Source organism: Phyllobates terribilis, unplaced genomic scaffold (genome assembly GCF_046119375.1).
Source record: "Phyllobates terribilis strain yellow unplaced genomic scaffold, ASM4611937v1 Scaffold_108__1_contigs__length_5656254, whole genome shotgun sequence".
NCBI lineage: Eukaryota > Metazoa > Chordata > Amphibia > Anura > Dendrobatidae > Phyllobates > Phyllobates terribilis.
This window is the reverse complement of record NW_027362868.1, coordinates 3,498,409-3,515,512: the sequence shown is the minus strand read 5'-3', so window position 1 is coordinate 3,515,512 and position 17,104 is coordinate 3,498,409. Positions and strand designations below refer to the sequence as shown.

General features: G+C 45.6%; 11 non-coding genes across 11 annotated transcripts; all 11 read right to left on the bottom strand.

Annotated features, from left to right (window-relative positions):
* Positions 1-2,794: 2,794 nt before the first annotated feature.
* Positions 2,795-2,985, bottom strand: LOC141200209 (U2 spliceosomal RNA). Its single transcript, XR_012271936.1, has one exon. It is a non-coding gene; the product is annotated as a U2 spliceosomal RNA (small nuclear RNA).
* A 1,115-nt stretch (positions 2,986-4,100) lies between these two features.
* On the bottom strand, positions 4,101-4,291 carry LOC141200520 (U2 spliceosomal RNA). Its single transcript, XR_012272239.1, has one exon. It is a non-coding gene; the product is annotated as a U2 spliceosomal RNA (small nuclear RNA).
* Positions 4,292-5,403: 1,112 nt separating this feature from the next.
* On the bottom strand, positions 5,404-5,594 carry LOC141200208 (U2 spliceosomal RNA). Its single transcript, XR_012271935.1, has one exon. It is a non-coding gene; the product is annotated as a U2 spliceosomal RNA (small nuclear RNA).
* A 1,115-nt stretch (positions 5,595-6,709) lies between these two features.
* On the bottom strand, positions 6,710-6,900 carry LOC141200207 (U2 spliceosomal RNA). The gene has a single exon (XR_012271934.1). It is a non-coding gene; the product is annotated as a U2 spliceosomal RNA (small nuclear RNA).
* A 1,115-nt stretch (positions 6,901-8,015) lies between these two features.
* On the bottom strand, positions 8,016-8,206 carry LOC141200206 (U2 spliceosomal RNA). The gene has a single exon (XR_012271933.1). It is a non-coding gene; the product is annotated as a U2 spliceosomal RNA (small nuclear RNA).
* A 1,115-nt stretch (positions 8,207-9,321) lies between these two features.
* On the bottom strand, positions 9,322-9,512 carry LOC141200519 (U2 spliceosomal RNA). The gene has a single exon (XR_012272238.1). It is a non-coding gene; the product is annotated as a U2 spliceosomal RNA (small nuclear RNA).
* Positions 9,513-10,624: 1,112 nt separating this feature from the next.
* LOC141200205 (U2 spliceosomal RNA) lies at positions 10,625-10,815 on the bottom strand. Its single transcript, XR_012271932.1, has one exon. It is a non-coding gene; the product is annotated as a U2 spliceosomal RNA (small nuclear RNA).
* Positions 10,816-11,930: 1,115 nt separating this feature from the next.
* LOC141200204 (U2 spliceosomal RNA) lies at positions 11,931-12,121 on the bottom strand. The gene has a single exon (XR_012271931.1). It is a non-coding gene; the product is annotated as a U2 spliceosomal RNA (small nuclear RNA).
* Positions 12,122-13,236: 1,115 nt separating this feature from the next.
* Positions 13,237-13,427, bottom strand: LOC141200518 (U2 spliceosomal RNA). Its single transcript, XR_012272237.1, has one exon. It is a non-coding gene; the product is annotated as a U2 spliceosomal RNA (small nuclear RNA).
* A 1,115-nt stretch (positions 13,428-14,542) lies between these two features.
* LOC141200202 (U2 spliceosomal RNA) lies at positions 14,543-14,733 on the bottom strand. The gene has a single exon (XR_012271929.1). It is a non-coding gene; the product is annotated as a U2 spliceosomal RNA (small nuclear RNA).
* A 1,115-nt stretch (positions 14,734-15,848) lies between these two features.
* On the bottom strand, positions 15,849-16,039 carry LOC141200201 (U2 spliceosomal RNA). Its single transcript, XR_012271928.1, has one exon. It is a non-coding gene; the product is annotated as a U2 spliceosomal RNA (small nuclear RNA).
* Positions 16,040-17,104: the final 1,065 nt, after the last annotated feature.

The window sequence follows — 17,104 nt, the reverse complement described above, 5'->3', positions numbered from 1 at the left end:
CTTTAAAGATCTCACATTCAGTGAGAGGCATTTTATGGACGGCATTAAAGTCAAGGTGGGAGGGAGTCATCCAGAATCATCTTGACCTGTTCAGGACTATGATCCAACAGTGCCTCCAAGATCCCTGACTCCGGGGAAAAGGAAATGTTCATTGGATCCGAGGCAGTGACCGGGTATCCAGCTCCTGCTCCCTGCAGCCACAAATCACCGACACCCAAGGAAACATCCGGTGAATCCGGACAGACATCCGCACGCATCTTTTTCCCGCTGGGTTCAGGTAGGTCACTAGTGCAATCTTCTCCCACTACTGCCTCATGGTCTCTCTTCTCGAGGTCGTCACCTAGGGAAAAACACACTGCGTCCTGCTGGCTCGACACTTGAATAGCATCTGGGGCCTTCGCAGCAGGGCCCACCAGTGCCAACATACTGGGGGCACCCTGCTCCAGCACACCAGAAACACACACATCTTCAGGGGCCATCGACACAGAGACACCCTCCCGAACAGAAGAGCATCCCTGCTCCGGTCCCTGGACGGACCGCCCATAGTCCCCTTTTTGCGGGGGCTTCTTCTTTGCCACCTCCACTACAGAGGGGCCAGTAGAGCTTAGCTCAGTCCTGTCAAGGGGATCCTCCCCGACGGACACTGAGGGGCGAGCTAGAGATTGTCTTCGCCAGGGACCCCCAGTTGCCTCTGCATATGTCCGTACCTTGGTTCTCTGGGGGCAACTCCGGAATACATGTCCATCCTCCCCGCACAGATTACACTGTTTCTTGTGAGGACAGTCTTTCGTCAAGTGTCCATACTGGCTGCAATTATTACAACGGGCAGCCCTCCTCTCCTGCCAAGCGTCTTGGGTATGCCCCATTGTGCCACAATTCCTACAATACAAGGGCATACCTTGATAGAAGAGGTATCCTCGGCTCTTCCCGATTGTGAAGGTGGAGGGAGGGTGCTGTGTTCCTCCGACTCCCGTTGGATCCTTCTTTAATCGTGCCAGGAACCTCCGCTTCCCACACCAAAAATTAACTGCATTTTTAATTTTTCCTAAAAAGGACACGTCATCGCAATAGCGACGCAAGAAAGTCAAAATATCCAGCACTTCCACAAAAGGGTTAGGGAAGTGAACCACAATCTGGACTTCTTCATAAACAAATAATAAGGAAAAAATCAAACCTTCCATTTCGTCCATGTGGCTATTTTCGTTCACTTTCTGGACCAGTTGTTGGCAGCACCCTTGACTCCTAAAAGTGATGGTGTAGGTACCTTTCGATTCGTTGTCCTGGAAGCAGAAGATGTCCTCTCTACTAAATCCCAGAAGTCCAAGAAGGATGATGTTGCAAACATACTGGATGTTTTTCTCACAGCGAAACTTCTCCAAAACGTCAATTCGCACTGTATTTCTCATCCGGGGTTCACCCGATGCATATGACAGCACAGCCGGCATCTCTTCCAAAAAAAGTACGCCAACTACGGAAAGAAAAAAAAGGCATATGCCTTTTTAGGGGATCACTTCCCGTTGCTCCCGGACTAAGCCTCTCTCCCTATAGCAGCAGGGGGGTGAAGTCCCTCCGAAGAGGAACGATCCCCCCAGGCCGAGAGAGAGGGTACCGGAAGCACCCAGATAGACAACAACCAAACAGACAAGCTGTAAGATCGAAGCCAAAAGGCCGAGAGCGATAACCAGAATTGGTTTCAAACTACGGAGCCACCCAAGGATCCTGAAAAGTCCATTTGTGGAGATGAGCTCCTGGACTCCCGTTAAGAAGACATGTTGTCAACCTCTAGATCCCTTACATGCCTGCACTTTTCGGCTTGCTGCTGCTGCAATCCACGCGTTTTAGATCTGCATAACTCCACCTCTTTAAACACAGCACCTTCACCCCCTGCTGTTCCCACCCGCCTCAACACCGTTGGAAGGGAGGAGAACCAATTAAGGCGGGGGGTGGGGTGGAACGAGCAGCTGTCTACCCTTAGCAGGAGGGCTCCTGATTACATACCTCTCCTGCTGCTGCTGCTGCTGGCTGTCCAGCAGCAGACTGAAGGTGGCTGCTGCTGTGCACAGGTATATAAAGGCTCAGAGCCTATTATGACACGCGCAGCCAGCGTTCCATTGCCACATTCCATCTACTGCAGGCAGGATACCTGGCTGGCTGAATGTCGCTGAGAAGCTCACAGAGACCGCCATAAGCAACAGTTTAACAGAATGCCACAGACTAATCAACCAAACTTTTTGGGTTGGGTTCTCTTTTATAGTCTGCAGGCATTAAATGAAAGAAGTCAGTGTTCCAGCAGAAGGAGACAACGTTTCAGAAAAGGCATTGTAGCAAACCAAAAAAGAAATTTTAAGCGCAGCAGAGTAACCAGCGCACATACCTGTTAGCTCAGGTGAGTTTAAAAGGCTGCTGTTGATAACAAGGGCATTTGCTAAATAGATGGTGTGTGTGCAACAATATACTGAAAGGTCAATTATATTGTGCAGCTTATCTCACCACCTGTAGTTATTTAGGTGAAAGCTCCAAAATGCTTGCCTAATATGTCTGTTTATCCAAAAGGAAGTAAAAAGGGAGAGCTAGAAAGATAGCATTGCATCACATTACATGGCAATGCAATGCACAGTTGCTGAAGTTGAACCAAAATGAGCTTGTAATCTGGCTTCTGCAACTTTGAACATGAAAAATCCAATGAGGAGAAGAAAAGCAAAGCCAAAGAGTCCATCCCAAAATCCGACAAACAAGCAAAATGAACAAAAAACATTGAATTCAATTCTTTCTGATTTTAGAAACTGCATTAAAGAAGGGGTGCACCGGTCCTGGAGATACTGCAATACCAGGTCAATGCGTGGAGTGGACAGAGCAAGCTCTTTTTCCATCTCCCTGTTCTAAAAATCCATTTAATATATGGTCCCCAGATAGGGGACGTATCAGATATTAAACTGATAAGAACAGATACTACACTTGATCTTAGCCAAAAGGCCGAGAAGCGATAACCAGAATTGGTTTCAAACTACGGAGCCACCCAAGGATCCTGAAAAGTCCATTTGTGGAGATGAGCTCCTGGACTCCCGTTAAGAAGACATGTTGTCAACCTCTAGATCCCTTACATGCCTGCACTTTTCGGCTTGCTGCTGCTGCAATCCACGCGTTTTAGATCTGCATAACTCCACCTCTTTAAACACAGCACCTTCACCCCCTGCTGTTCCCACCCGCCTCAACACCGTTGGAAGGGAGGAGAACCAATTAAGGCGGGGGGTGGGGTGGAACGAGCAGCTGTCTACCCTTAGCAGGAGGGCTCCTGATTACATACCTCTCCTGCTGCTGCTGCTGCTGGCTGTCCAGCAGCAGACTGAAGGTGGCTGCTGCTGTGCACAGGTATATAAAGGCTCAGAGCCTATTATGACACGCGCAGCCAGTGTTCCATTGCCACATTCCATCTACTGCAGGCAGGATACCTGGCTGGCTGAATGTCGCTGAGAAGCTCACAGAGACCGCCATAAGCAACAGTTTAACAGAATGCCACAGACTAATCAACCAAACTTTTTGGGTTGGGTTCTCTTTTATAGTCTGCAGGCATTAAATGAAAGAAGTCAGTGTTCCAGCAGAAGGAGACAACGTTTCAGAAAAGGCATTGTAGCAAACCAAAAAAGAAATTTTAAGCGCAGCAGAGTAACCAGCGCACATACCTGTTAGCTCAGGTGAGTTTAAAAGGCTGCTGTTGATAACAAGGGCATTTGCTAAATAGATGGTGTGTGTGCAACAATATACTGAAAGGTCAATTATATTGTGCAGCTTATCTCACCACCTGTAGTTATTTAGGTGAAAGCTCCAAAATGCTTGCCTAATATGTCTGTTTATCCAAAAGGAAGTAAAAAGGTAGAGCTAGAAAGATAGCATTGCATCACATTACATGGCAATGCAACGCACAGTTGCTGAAGTTGAACCAAAATGAGCTTGTAATCTGGCTTCTGCAACTTTGAACATGAAAAATCCAATGAGGAGAAGAAAAGCAAAGCCAAAGAGTCCATCCCAAAATCCGACAAACAAGCAAAATGAACAAAAAACATTGAATTCAATTCTTTCTGATTTTAGAAACTGCATTAAAGAAGGGGTGCACCGGTCCTGGAGATACTACAATACCAGGTCAATGCGTGGAGTGGACAGAGCAAGCTCTTTTTCCATCTCCCTGTTCTAAAAATCCATTTAATTTATGGTCCCCAGATAGGGGACGTATCAGATATTAAACTGATAAGAACAGATACTACACTTGATCTTAGCCAAAAGGCCGAGAAGCGATAACCAGAATTGGTTTCAAACTACGGAGCCACCCAAGGATCCTGAAAAGTCCATTTGTGGAGATGAGCTCCTGGACTCCCATTAAGAAGACATGTTGTCAACCTCTAGATCCCTTACATGCCTGCACTTTTCGGCTTGCTGCTGCTGCAATCCACGCGTTTTAGATCTGCATAACTCCACCTCTTTAAACACAGCACCTTCACCCCCTGCTGTTCCCACCCGCCTCAACACCGTTGGAAGGGAGGAGAACCAATTAAGGCAGGGGGTGGGGTGGAACGAGCAGCTGTCTACCCTTAGCAGGAGGGCTCCTGATTACATACCTCTCCTGCTGCTGCTGCTGGCTGTCCAGCAGCAGACTGAAGGTGGCTGCTGCTGTGCACAGGTATATAAAGGCTCAGAGCCTATTATGACACGCGCAGCCAGCGTTCCATTGCCACATTCCATCTACTGCAGGCAGGATACCTGGCTGGCTGAATGTCGCTGAGAAGCTCACAGAGACCGCCATAAGCAACAGTTTAACAGAATGCCACAGACTAATCAACCAAACTTTTTGGGTTGGGTTCTCTTTTATAGTCTGCAGGCATTAAATGAAAGAAGTCAGTGTTCCAGCAGAAGGAGACAACGTTTCAGAAAAGGCATTGTAGCAAACCAAAAAAGAAATTTTAAGCGCAGCAGAGTAACCAGCGCACATACCTGTTAGCTCAGGTGAGTTTAAAAGGCTGCTGTTGATAACAAGGGCATTTGCTAAATAGATGGTGTGTGTGCAACAATATACTGAAAGGTCAATTATATTGTGCAGCTTATCTCACCACCTGTAGTTATTTAGGTGAAAGCTCCAAAATGCTTGCCTAATATGTCTGTTTATCCAGAAGGAAGTAAAAAGGGAGAGCTAGAAAGATAGCATTGCATCACATTACATGGCAATGCAATGCACAGTTGCTGAAGTTGAACCAAAATGAGCTTGTAATCTGGCTTCTGCAACTTTGAACATGAAAAATCCAATGAGGAGAAGAAAAGCAAAGCCAAAGAGTCCATCCCAAAATCCGACAAACAAGCAAAATGAACAAAAAACATTGAATTCAATTCTTTCTGATTTTAGAAACTGCATTAAAGAAGGGGTGCACCGGTCCTGGAGATACTGCAATACCAGGTCAATGCGTGGAGTGGACAGAGCAAGCTCTTTTTCCATCTCCCTGTTCTAAAAATCCATTTAATATATGGTCCCCAGATAGGGGACGTATCAGATATTAAACTGATAAGAACAGATACTACACTTGATCTTAGCCAAAAGGCCGAGAAGCGATAACCAGAATTGGTTTCAAACTACGGAGCCACCCAAGGATCCTGAAAAGTCCATTTGTGGAGATGAGCTCCTGGACTCCCGTTAAGAAGACATGTTGTCAACCTCTAGATCCCTTACATGCCTGCACTTTTCGGCTTGCTGCTGCTGCAATCCACGCGTTTTAGATCTGCATAACTCCACCTCTTTAAACACAGCACCTTCACCCCCTGCTGTTCCCACCCGCCTCAACACCGTTGGAAGGGAGGAGAACCAATTAAGGCGGGGGGTGGGGTGGAACGAGCAGCTGTCTACCCTTAGCAGGAGGGCTCCTGATTACATACCTCTCCTGCTGCTGCTGCTGCTGGCTGTCCAGCAGCAGACTGAAGGTGGCTGCTGCTGTGCACAGGTATATAAAGGCTCAGAGCCTATTATGACACGCGCAGCCAGCGTTCCATTGCCACATTCCATCTACTGCAGGCAGGATACCTGGCTGGCTGAATGTCGCTGAGAAGCTCACAGAGACCGCCATAAGCAACAGTTTAACAGAATGCCACAGACTAATCAACCAAACTTTTTGGGTATGGTTCTCTTTTATAGTCTGCAGGCATTAAATGAAAGAAGTCAGTGTTCCAGCAGAAGGAGACAACGTTTCAGAAAAGGCATTGTAGCAAACCAAAAAAGAAATTTTAAGCGCAGCAGAGTAACCAGCGCACATACCTGTTAGCTCAGGTGAGTTTAAAAGGCTGCTGTTGATAACAAGGGCATTTGCTAAATAGATGGTGTGTGTGCAACAATATACTGAAAGGTCAATTATATTGTGCAGCTTATCTCACCACCTGTAGTTATTTAGGTGAAAGCTCCAAAATGCTTGCCTAATATGTCTGTTTATCCAAAAGGAAGTAAAAAGGGAGAGCTAGAAAGATAGCATTGCATCACATTACATGGCAATGCAATGCACAGTTGCTGAAGTTGAACCAAAATGAGCTTGTAATCTGGCTTCTGCAACTTTGAACATGAAAAATCCAATGAGGAGAAGAAAAGCAAAGCCAAAGAGTCCATCCCAAAATCCGACAAACAAGCAAAATGAACAAAAAACATTGAATTCAATTCTTTCTGATTTTAGAAACTGCATTAAAGAAGGGGTGCACCGGTCCTGGAGATACTGCAATACCAGGTCAATGCGTGGAGTGGACAGAGCAAGCTCTTTTTCCATCTCCCTGTTCTAAAAATCCATTTAATATATGGTCCCCAGATAGGGGACGTATCAGATATTAAACTGATAAGAACAGATACTACACTTGATCTTAGCCAAAAGGCCGAGAAGCGATAACCAGAATTGGTTTCAAACTACGGAGCCACCCAAGGATCCTGAAAAGTCCATTTGTGGAGATGAGCTCCTGGACTCCCGTTAAGAAGACATGTTGTCAACCTCTAGATCCCTTACATGCCTGCACTTTTCGGCTTGCTGCTGCTGCAATCCACGCGTTTTAGATCTGCATAACTCCACCTCTTTAAACACAGCACCTTCACCCCCTGCTGTTCCCACCCGCCTCAACACCGTTGGAAGGGAGGAGAACCAATTAAGGCGGGGGGTGGGGTGGAACGAGCAGCTGTCTACCCTTAGCAGGAGGGCTCCTGATTACATACCTCTCCTGCTGCTGCTGCTGCTGGCTGTCCAGCAGCAGACTGAAGGTGGCTGCTGCTGTGCACAGGTATATAAAGGCTCAGAGCCTATTATGACACGCGCAGCCAGCGTTCCATTGCCACATTCCATCTACTGCAGGCAGGATACCTGGCTGGCTGAATGTCGCTGAGAAGCTCACAGAGACCGCCATAAGCAACAGTTTAACAGAATGCCACAGACTAATCAACCAAACTTTTTGGGTTGGGTTCTCTTTTATAGTCTGCAGGCATTAAATGAAAGAAGTCAGTGTTCCAGCAGAAGGAGACAACGTTTCAGAAAAGGCATTGTAGCAAACCAAAAAAGAAATTTTAAGCGCAGCAGAGTAACCAGCGCACATACCTGTTAGCTCAGGTGAGTTTAAAAGGCTGCTGTTGATAACAAGGGCATTTGCTAAATAGATGGTGTGTGTGCAACAATATACTGAAAGGTCAATTATATTGTGCAGCTTATCTCACCACCTGTAGTTATTTAGGTGAAAGCTCCAAAATGCTTGCCTAATATGTCTGTTTATCCAAAAGGAAGTAAAAAGGGAGAGCTAGAAAGATAGCATTGCATCACATTACATGGCAATGCAATGCACAGTTGCTGAAGTTGAACCAAAATGAGCTTGTAATCTGGCTTCTGCAACTTTGAACATGAAAAATCCAATGAGGAGAAGAAAAGCAAAGCCAAAGAGTCCATCCCAAAATCCGACAAACAAGCAAAATGAACAAAAAACATTGAATTCAATTCTTTCTGATTTTAGAAACTGCATTAAAGAAGGGGTGCACCGGTCCTGGAGATACTGCAATACCAGGTCAATGCGTGGAGTGGACAGAGCAAGCTCTTTTTCCATCTCCCTGTTCTAAAAATCCATTTAATATATGGTCCCCAGATAGGGGACGTATCAGATATTAAACTGATAAGAACAGATACTACACTTGATCTTAGCCAAAAGGCCGAGAAGCGATAACCAGAATTGGTTTCAAACTACGGAGCCACCCAAGGATCCTGAAAAGTCCATTTGTGGAGATGAGCTCCTGGACTCCCGTTAAGAAGACATGTTGTCAACCTCTAGATCCCTTACATGCCTGCACTTTTCGGCTTGCTGCTGCTGCAATCCACGCGTTTTAGATCTGCATAACTCCACCTCTTTAAACACAGCACCTTCACCCCCTGCTGTTCCCACCCGCCTCAACACCGTTGGAAGGGAGGAGAACCAATTAAGGCGGGGGGTGGGGTGGAACGAGCAGCTGTCTACCCTTAGCAGGAGGGCTCCTGATTACATACCTCTCCTGCTGCTGCTGCTGCTGGCTGTCCAGCAGCAGACTGAAGGTGGCTGCTGCTGTGCACAGGTATATAAAGGCTCAGAGCCTATTATGACACGCGCAGCCAGTGTTCCATTGCCACATTCCATCTACTGCAGGCAGGATACCTGGCTGGCTGAATGTCGCTGAGAAGCTCACAGAGACCGCCATAAGCAACAGTTTAACAGAATGCCACAGACTAATCAACCAAACTTTTTGGGTTGGGTTCTCTTTTATAGTCTGCAGGCATTAAATGAAAGAAGTCAGTGTTCCAGCAGAAGGAGACAACGTTTCAGAAAAGGCATTGTAGCAAACCAAAAAAGAAATTTTAAGCGCAGCAGAGTAACCAGCGCACATACCTGTTAGCTCAGGTGAGTTTAAAAGGCTGCTGTTGATAACAAGGGCATTTGCTAAATAGATGGTGTGTGTGCAACAATATACTGAAAGGTCAATTATATTGTGCAGCTTATCTCACCACCTGTAGTTATTTAGGTGAAAGCTCCAAAATGCTTGCCTAATATGTCTGTTTATCCAAAAGGAAGTAAAAAGGTAGAGCTAGAAAGATAGCATTGCATCACATTACATGGCAATGCAACGCACAGTTGCTGAAGTTGAACCAAAATGAGCTTGTAATCTGGCTTCTGCAACTTTGAACATGAAAAATCCAATGAGGAGAAGAAAAGCAAAGCCAAAGAGTCCATCCCAAAATCCGACAAACAAGCAAAATGAACAAAAAACATTGAATTCAATTCTTTCTGATTTTAGAAACTGCATTAAAGAAGGGGTGCACCGGTCCTGGAGATACTACAATACCAGGTCAATGCGTGGAGTGGACAGAGCAAGCTCTTTTTCCATCTCCCTGTTCTAAAAATCCATTTAATTTATGGTCCCCAGATAGGGGACGTATCAGATATTAAACTGATAAGAACAGATACTACACTTGATCTTAGCCAAAAGGCCGAGAAGCGATAACCAGAATTGGTTTCAAACTACGGAGCCACCCAAGGATCCTGAAAAGTCCATTTGTGGAGATGAGCTCCTGGACTCCCATTAAGAAGACATGTTGTCAACCTCTAGATCCCTTACATGCCTGCACTTTTCGGCTTGCTGCTGCTGCAATCCACGCGTTTTAGATCTGCATAACTCCACCTCTTTAAACACAGCACCTTCACCCCCTGCTGTTCCCACCCGCCTCAACACCGTTGGAAGGGAGGAGAACCAATTAAGGCAGGGGGTGGGGTGGAACGAGCAGCTGTCTACCCTTAGCAGGAGGGCTCCTGATTACATACCTCTCCTGCTGCTGCTGCTGGCTGTCCAGCAGCAGACTGAAGGTGGCTGCTGCTGTGCACAGGTATATAAAGGCTCAGAGCCTATTATGACACGCGCAGCCAGCGTTCCATTGCCACATTCCATCTACTGCAGGCAGGATACCTGGCTGGCTGAATGTCGCTGAGAAGCTCACAGAGACCGCCATAAGCAACAGTTTAACAGAATGCCACAGACTAATCAACCAAACTTTTTGGGTTGGGTTCTCTTTTATAGTCTGCAGGCATTAAATGAAAGAAGTCAGTGTTCCAGCAGAAGGAGACAACGTTTCAGAAAAGGCATTGTAGCAAACCAAAAAAGAAATTTTAAGCGCAGCAGAGTAACCAGCGCACATACCTGTTAGCTCAGGTGAGTTTAAAAGGCTGCTGTTGATAACAAGGGCATTTGCTAAATAGATGGTGTGTGTGCAACAATATACTGAAAGGTCAATTATATTGTGCAGCTTATCTCACCACCTGTAGTTATTTAGGTGAAAGCTCCAAAATGCTTGCCTAATATGTCTGTTTATCCAGAAGGAAGTAAAAAGGGAGAGCTAGAAAGATAGCATTGCATCACATTACATGGCAATGCAATGCACAGTTGCTGAAGTTGAACCAAAATGAGCTTGTAATCTGGCTTCTGCAACTTTGAACATGAAAAATCCAATGAGGAGAAGAAAAGCAAAGCCAAAGAGTCCATCCCAAAATCCGACAAACAAGCAAAATGAACAAAAAACATTGAATTCAATTCTTTCTGATTTTAGAAACTGCATTAAAGAAGGGGTGCACCGGTCCTGGAGATACTGCAATACCAGGTCAATGCGTGGAGTGGACAGAGCAAGCTCTTTTTCCATCTCCCTGTTCTAAAAATCCATTTAATATATGGTCCCCAGATAGGGGACGTATCAGATATTAAACTGATAAGAACAGATACTACACTTGATCTTAGCCAAAAGGCCGAGAAGCGATAACCAGAATTGGTTTCAAACTACGGAGCCACCCAAGGATCCTGAAAAGTCCATTTGTGGAGATGAGCTCCTGGACTCCCGTTAAGAAGACATGTTGTCAACCTCTAGATCCCTTACATGCCTGCACTTTTCGGCTTGCTGCTGCTGCAATCCACGCGTTTTAGATCTGCATAACTCCACCTCTTTAAACACAGCACCTTCACCCCCTGCTGTTCCCACCCGCCTCAACACCGTTGGAAGGGAGGAGAACCAATTAAGGCGGGGGGTGGGGTGGAACGAGCAGCTGTCTACCCTTAGCAGGAGGGCTCCTGATTACATACCTCTCCTGCTGCTGCTGCTGCTGGCTGTCCAGCAGCAGACTGAAGGTGGCTGCTGCTGTGCACAGGTATATAAAGGCTCAGAGCCTATTATGACACGCGCAGCCAGCGTTCCATTGCCACATTCCATCTACTGCAGGCAGGATACCTGGCTGGCTGAATGTCGCTGAGAAGCTCACAGAGACCGCCATAAGCAACAGTTTAACAGAATGCCACAGACTAATCAACCAAACTTTTTGGGTATGGTTCTCTTTTATAGTCTGCAGGCATTAAATGAAAGAAGTCAGTGTTCCAGCAGAAGGAGACAACGTTTCAGAAAAGGCATTGTAGCAAACCAAAAAAGAAATTTTAAGCGCAGCAGAGTAACCAGCGCACATACCTGTTAGCTCAGGTGAGTTTAAAAGGCTGCTGTTGATAACAAGGGCATTTGCTAAATAGATGGTGTGTGTGCAACAATATACTGAAAGGTCAATTATATTGTGCAGCTTATCTCACCACCTGTAGTTATTTAGGTGAAAGCTCCAAAATGCTTGCCTAATATGTCTGTTTATCCAAAAGGAAGTAAAAAGGGAGAGCTAGAAAGATAGCATTGCATCACATTACATGGCAATGCAATGCACAGTTGCTGAAGTTGAACCAAAATGAGCTTGTAATCTGGCTTCTGCAACTTTGAACATGAAAAATCCAATGAGGAGAAGAAAAGCAAAGCCAAAGAGTCCATCCCAAAATCCGACAAACAAGCAAAATGAACAAAAAACATTGAATTCAATTCTTTCTGATTTTAGAAACTGCATTAAAGAAGGGGTGCACCGGTCCTGGAGATACTGCAATACCAGGTCAATGCGTGGAGTGGACAGAGCAAGCTCTTTTTCCATCTCCCTGTTCTAAAAATCCATTTAATATATGGTCCCCAGATAGGGGACGTATCAGATATTAAACTGATAAGAACAGATACTACACTTGATCTTAGCCAAAAGGCCGAGAAGCGATAACCAGAATTGGTTTCAAACTACGGAGCCACCCAAGGATCCTGAAAAGTCCATTTGTGGAGATGAGCTCCTGGACTCCCGTTAAGAAGACATGTTGTCAACCTCTAGATCCCTTACATGCCTGCACTTTTCGGCTTGCTGCTGCTGCAATCCACGCGTTTTAGATCTGCATAACTCCACCTCTTTAAACACAGCACCTTCACCCCCTGCTGTTCCCACCCGCCTCAACACCGTTGGAAGGGAGGAGAACCAATTAAGGCGGGGGGTGGGGTGGAACGAGCAGCTGTCTACCCTTAGCAGGAGGGCTCCTGATTACATACCTCTCCTGCTGCTGCTGCTGCTGGCTGTCCAGCAGCAGACTGAAGGTGGCTGCTGCTGTGCACAGGTATATAAAGGCTCAGAGCCTATTATGACACGCGCAGCCAGCGTTCCATTGCCACATTCCATCTACTGCAGGCAGGATACCTGGATGGCTGAATGTCGCTGAGAAGCTCACAGAGACCGCCATAAGCAACAGTTTAACAGAATGCCACAGACTAATCAACCAAACTTTTTGGGTTGGGTTCTCTTTTATAGTCTGCAGGCATTAAATGAAAGAAGTCAGTGTTCCAGCAGAAGGAGACAACGTTTCAGAAAAGGCATTGTAGCAAACCAAAAAAGAAATTTTAAGCGCAGCAGAGTAACCAGCGCACATACCTGTTAGCTCAGGTGAGTTTAAAAGGCTGCTGTTGATAACAAGGGCATTTGCTAAATAGATGGTGTGTGTGCAACAATATACTGAAAGGTCAATTATATTGTGCAGCTTATCTCACCACCTGTAGTTATTTAGGTGAAAGCTCCAAAATGCTTGCCTAATATGTCTGTTTATCCAAAAGGAAGTAAAAAGGTAGAGCTAGAAAGATAGCATTGCATCACATTACATGGCAATGCAACGCACAGTTGCTGAAGTTGAACCAAAATGAGCTTGTAATCTGGCTTCTGCAACTTTGAACATGAAAAATCCAATGAGGAGAAGAAAAGCAAAGCCAAAGAGTCCATCCCAAAATCCGACAAACAAGCAAAATGAACAAAAAACATTGAATTCAATTCTTTCTGATTTTAGAAACTGCATTAAAGAAGGGGTGCACCGGTCCTGGAGATACTACAATACCAGGTCAATGCGTGGAGTGGACAGAGCAAGCTCTTTTTCCATCTCCCTGTTCTAAAAATCCATTTAATTTATGGTCCCCAGATAGGGGACGTATCAGATATTAAACTGATAAGAACAGATACTACACTTGATCTTAGCCAAAAGGCCGAGAAGCGATAACCAGAATTGGTTTCAAACTACGGAGCCACCCAAGGATCCTGAAAAGTCCATTTGTGGAGATGAGCTCCTGGACTCCCGTTAAGAAGACATGTTGTCAACCTCTAGATCCCTTACATGCCTGCACTTTTCGGCTTGCTGCTGCTGCTGCAATCCACGCGTTTTAGATCTGCATAACTCCACCTCTTTAAACACAGCACCTTCACCCCCTGCTGTTCCCACCCGCCTCAACACCGTTGGAAGGGAGGAGAACCAATTAAGGCAGGGGGTGGGGTGGAACGAGCAGCTGTCTACCCTTAGCAGGAGGGCTCCTGATTACATACCTCTCCTGCTGCTGCTGCTGGCTGTCCAGCAGCAGACTGAAGGTGGCTGCTGCTGTGCACAGGTATATAAAGGCTCAGAGCCTATTATGACACGCGCAGCCAGCGTTCCATTGCCACATTCCATCTACTGCAGGCAGGATACCTGGCTGGCTGAATGTCGCTGAGAAGCTCACAGAGACCGCCATAAGCAACAGTTTAACAGAATGCCACAGACTAATCAACCAAACTTTTTGGGTTGGGTTCTCTTTTATAGTCTGCAGGCATTAAATGAAAGAAGTCAGTGTTCCAGTAGAAGGAGACAACGTTTCAGAAAAGGCATTGTAGCAAACCAAAAAAGAAATTTTAAGCGCAGCAGAGTAACCAGCGCACATACCTGTTAGCTCAGGTGAGTTTAAAAGGCTGCTGTTGATAACAAGGGCATTTGCTAAATAGATGGTGTGTGTGCAACAATATACTGAAAGGTCAATTATATTGTGCAGCTTATCTCACCACCTGTAGTTATTTAGGTGAAAGCTCCAAAATGCTTGCCTAATATGTCTGTTTATCCAGAAGGAAGTAAAAAGGGAGAGCTAGAAAGATAGCATTGCATCACATTACATGGCAATGCAATGCACAGTTGCTGAAGTTGAACCAAAATGAGCTTGTAATCTGGCTTCTGCAACTTTGAACATGAAAAATCCAATGAGGAGAAGAAAAGCAAAGCCAAAGAGTCCATCCCAAAATCCGACAAACAAGCAAAATGAACAAAAAACATTGAATTCAATTCTTTCTGATTTTAGAAACTGCATTAAAGAAGGGGTGCACCGGTCCTGGAGATACTGCAATACCAGGTCAATGCGTGGAGTGGACAGAGCAAGCTCTTTTTCCATCTCCCTGTTCTAAAAATCCATTTAATATATGGTCCCCAGATAGGGGACGTATCAGATATTAAACTGATAAGAACAGATACTACACTTGATCTTAGCCAAAAGGCCGAGAAGCGATAACCAGAATTGGTTTCAAACTACGGAGCCACCCAAGGATCCTGAAAAGTCCATTTGTGGAGATGAGCTCCTGGACTCCCGTTAAGAAGACATGTTGTCAACCTCTAGATCCCTTACATGCCTGCACTTTTCGGCTTGCTGCTGCTGCAATCCACGCGTTTTAGATCTGCATAACTCCACCTCTTTAAACACAGCACCTTCACCCCCTGCTGTTCCCACCCGCCTCAACACCGTTGGAAGGGAGGAGAACCAATTAAGGCGGGGGGTGGGGTGGAACGAGCAGCTGTCTACCCTTAGCAGGAGGGCTCCTGATTACATACCTCTCCTGCTGCTGCTGCTGCTGGCTGTCCAGCAGCAGACTGAAGGTGGCTGCTGCTGTGCACAGGTATATAAAGGCTCAGAGCCTATTATGACACGCGCAGCCAGCGTTCCATTGCCACATTCCATCTACTGCAGGCAGGATACCTGGCTGGCTGAATGTCGCTGAGAAGCTCACAGAGACCGCCATAAGCAACAGTTTAACAGAATGCCACAGACTAATCAACCAAACTTTTTGGGTTGGGTTCTCTTTTATAGTCTGCAGGCATTAAATGAAAGAAGTCAGTGTTCCAGCAGAAGGAGACAACGTTTCAGAAAAGGCATTGTAGCAAACCAAAAAAGAAATTTTAAGCGCAGCAGAGTAACCAGCGCACATACCTGTTAGCTCAGGTGAGTTTAAAAGGCTGCTGTTGATAACAAGGGCATTTGCTAAATAGATGGTGTGTGTGCAACAATATACTGAAAGGTCAATTATATTGTGCAGCTTATCTCACCACCTGTAGTTATTTAGGTGAAAGCTCCAAAATGCTTGCCTAATATGTCTGTTTATCCAAAAGGAAGTAAAAAGGGAGAGCTAGAAAGATAGCATTGCATCACATTACATGGCAATGCAATGCACAGTTGCTGAAGTTGAACCAAAATGAGCTTGTAATCTGGCTTCTGCAACTTTGAACATGAAAAATCCAATGAGGAGAAGAAAAGCAAAGCCAAAGAGTCCATCCCAAAATCCGACAAACAAGCAAAATGAACAAAAAACATTGAATTCAATTCTTTCTGATTTTAGAAACTGCATTAAAGAAGGGGTGCACCGGTCCTGGAGATACTGCAATACCAGGTCAATGCGTGGAGTGGACAGAGCAAGCTCTTTTTCCATCTCCCTGTTCTAAAAATCCATTTAATATATGGTCCCCAGATAGGGGACGTATCAGATATTAAACTGATAAGAACAGATACTACACTTGATCTTAGCCAAAAGGCCGAGAAGCGATAACCAGAATTGGTTTCAAACTACGGAGCCACCCAAGGATCCTGAAAAGTCCATTTGTGGAGATGAGCTCCTGGACTCCCGTTAAGAAGACATGTTGTCAACCTCTAGATCCCTTACATGCCTGCACTTTTCGGCTTGCTGCTGCTGCAATCCACGCGTTTTAGATCTGCATAACTCCACCTCTTTAAACACAGCACCTTCACCCCCTGCTGTTCCCACCCGCCTCAACACCGTTGGAAGGGAGGAGAACCAATTAAGGCGGGGGGTGGGGTGGAACGAGCAGCTGTCTACCCTTAGCAGGAGGGCTCCTGATTACATACCTCTCCTGCTGCTGCTGCTGCTGGCTGTCCAGCAGCAGACTGAAGGTGGCTGCTGCTGTGCACAGGTATATAAAGGCTCAGAGCCTATTATGACACGCGCAGCCAGCGTTCCATTGCCACATTCCATCTACTGCAGGCAGGATACCTGGCTGGCTGAATGTCGCTGAGAAGCTCACAGAGACCGCCATAAGCAACAGTTTAACAGAATGCCACAGACTAATCAACCAAACTTTTTGGGTTGGGTTCTCTTTTATAGTCTGCAGGCATTAAATGAAAGAAGTCAGTGTTCCAGCAGAAGGAGACAACGTTTCAGAAAAGGCATTGTAGCAAACCAAAAAAGAAATTTTAAGCGCAGCAGAGTAACCAGCGCACATACCTGTTAGCTCAGGTGAGTTTAAAAGGCTGCTGTTGATAACAAGGGCATTTGCTAAATAGATGGTGTGTGTGCAACAATATACTGAAAGGTCAATTATATTGTGCAGCTTATCTCACCACCTGTAGTTATTTAGGTGAAAGCTCCAAAATGCTTGCCTAATATGTCTGTTTATCCAAAAGGAAGTAAAAAGGGAGAGCTAGAAAGATAGCATTGCATCACATTACATGGCAATGCAATGCACAGTTGCTGAAGTTGAACCAAAATGAGCTTGTAATCTGGCTTCTGCAACTTTGAACATGAAAAATCCAATGAGGAGAAGAAAAGCAAAGCCAAAGAGTCCATCCCAAAATCCGACAAACAAGCAAAATGA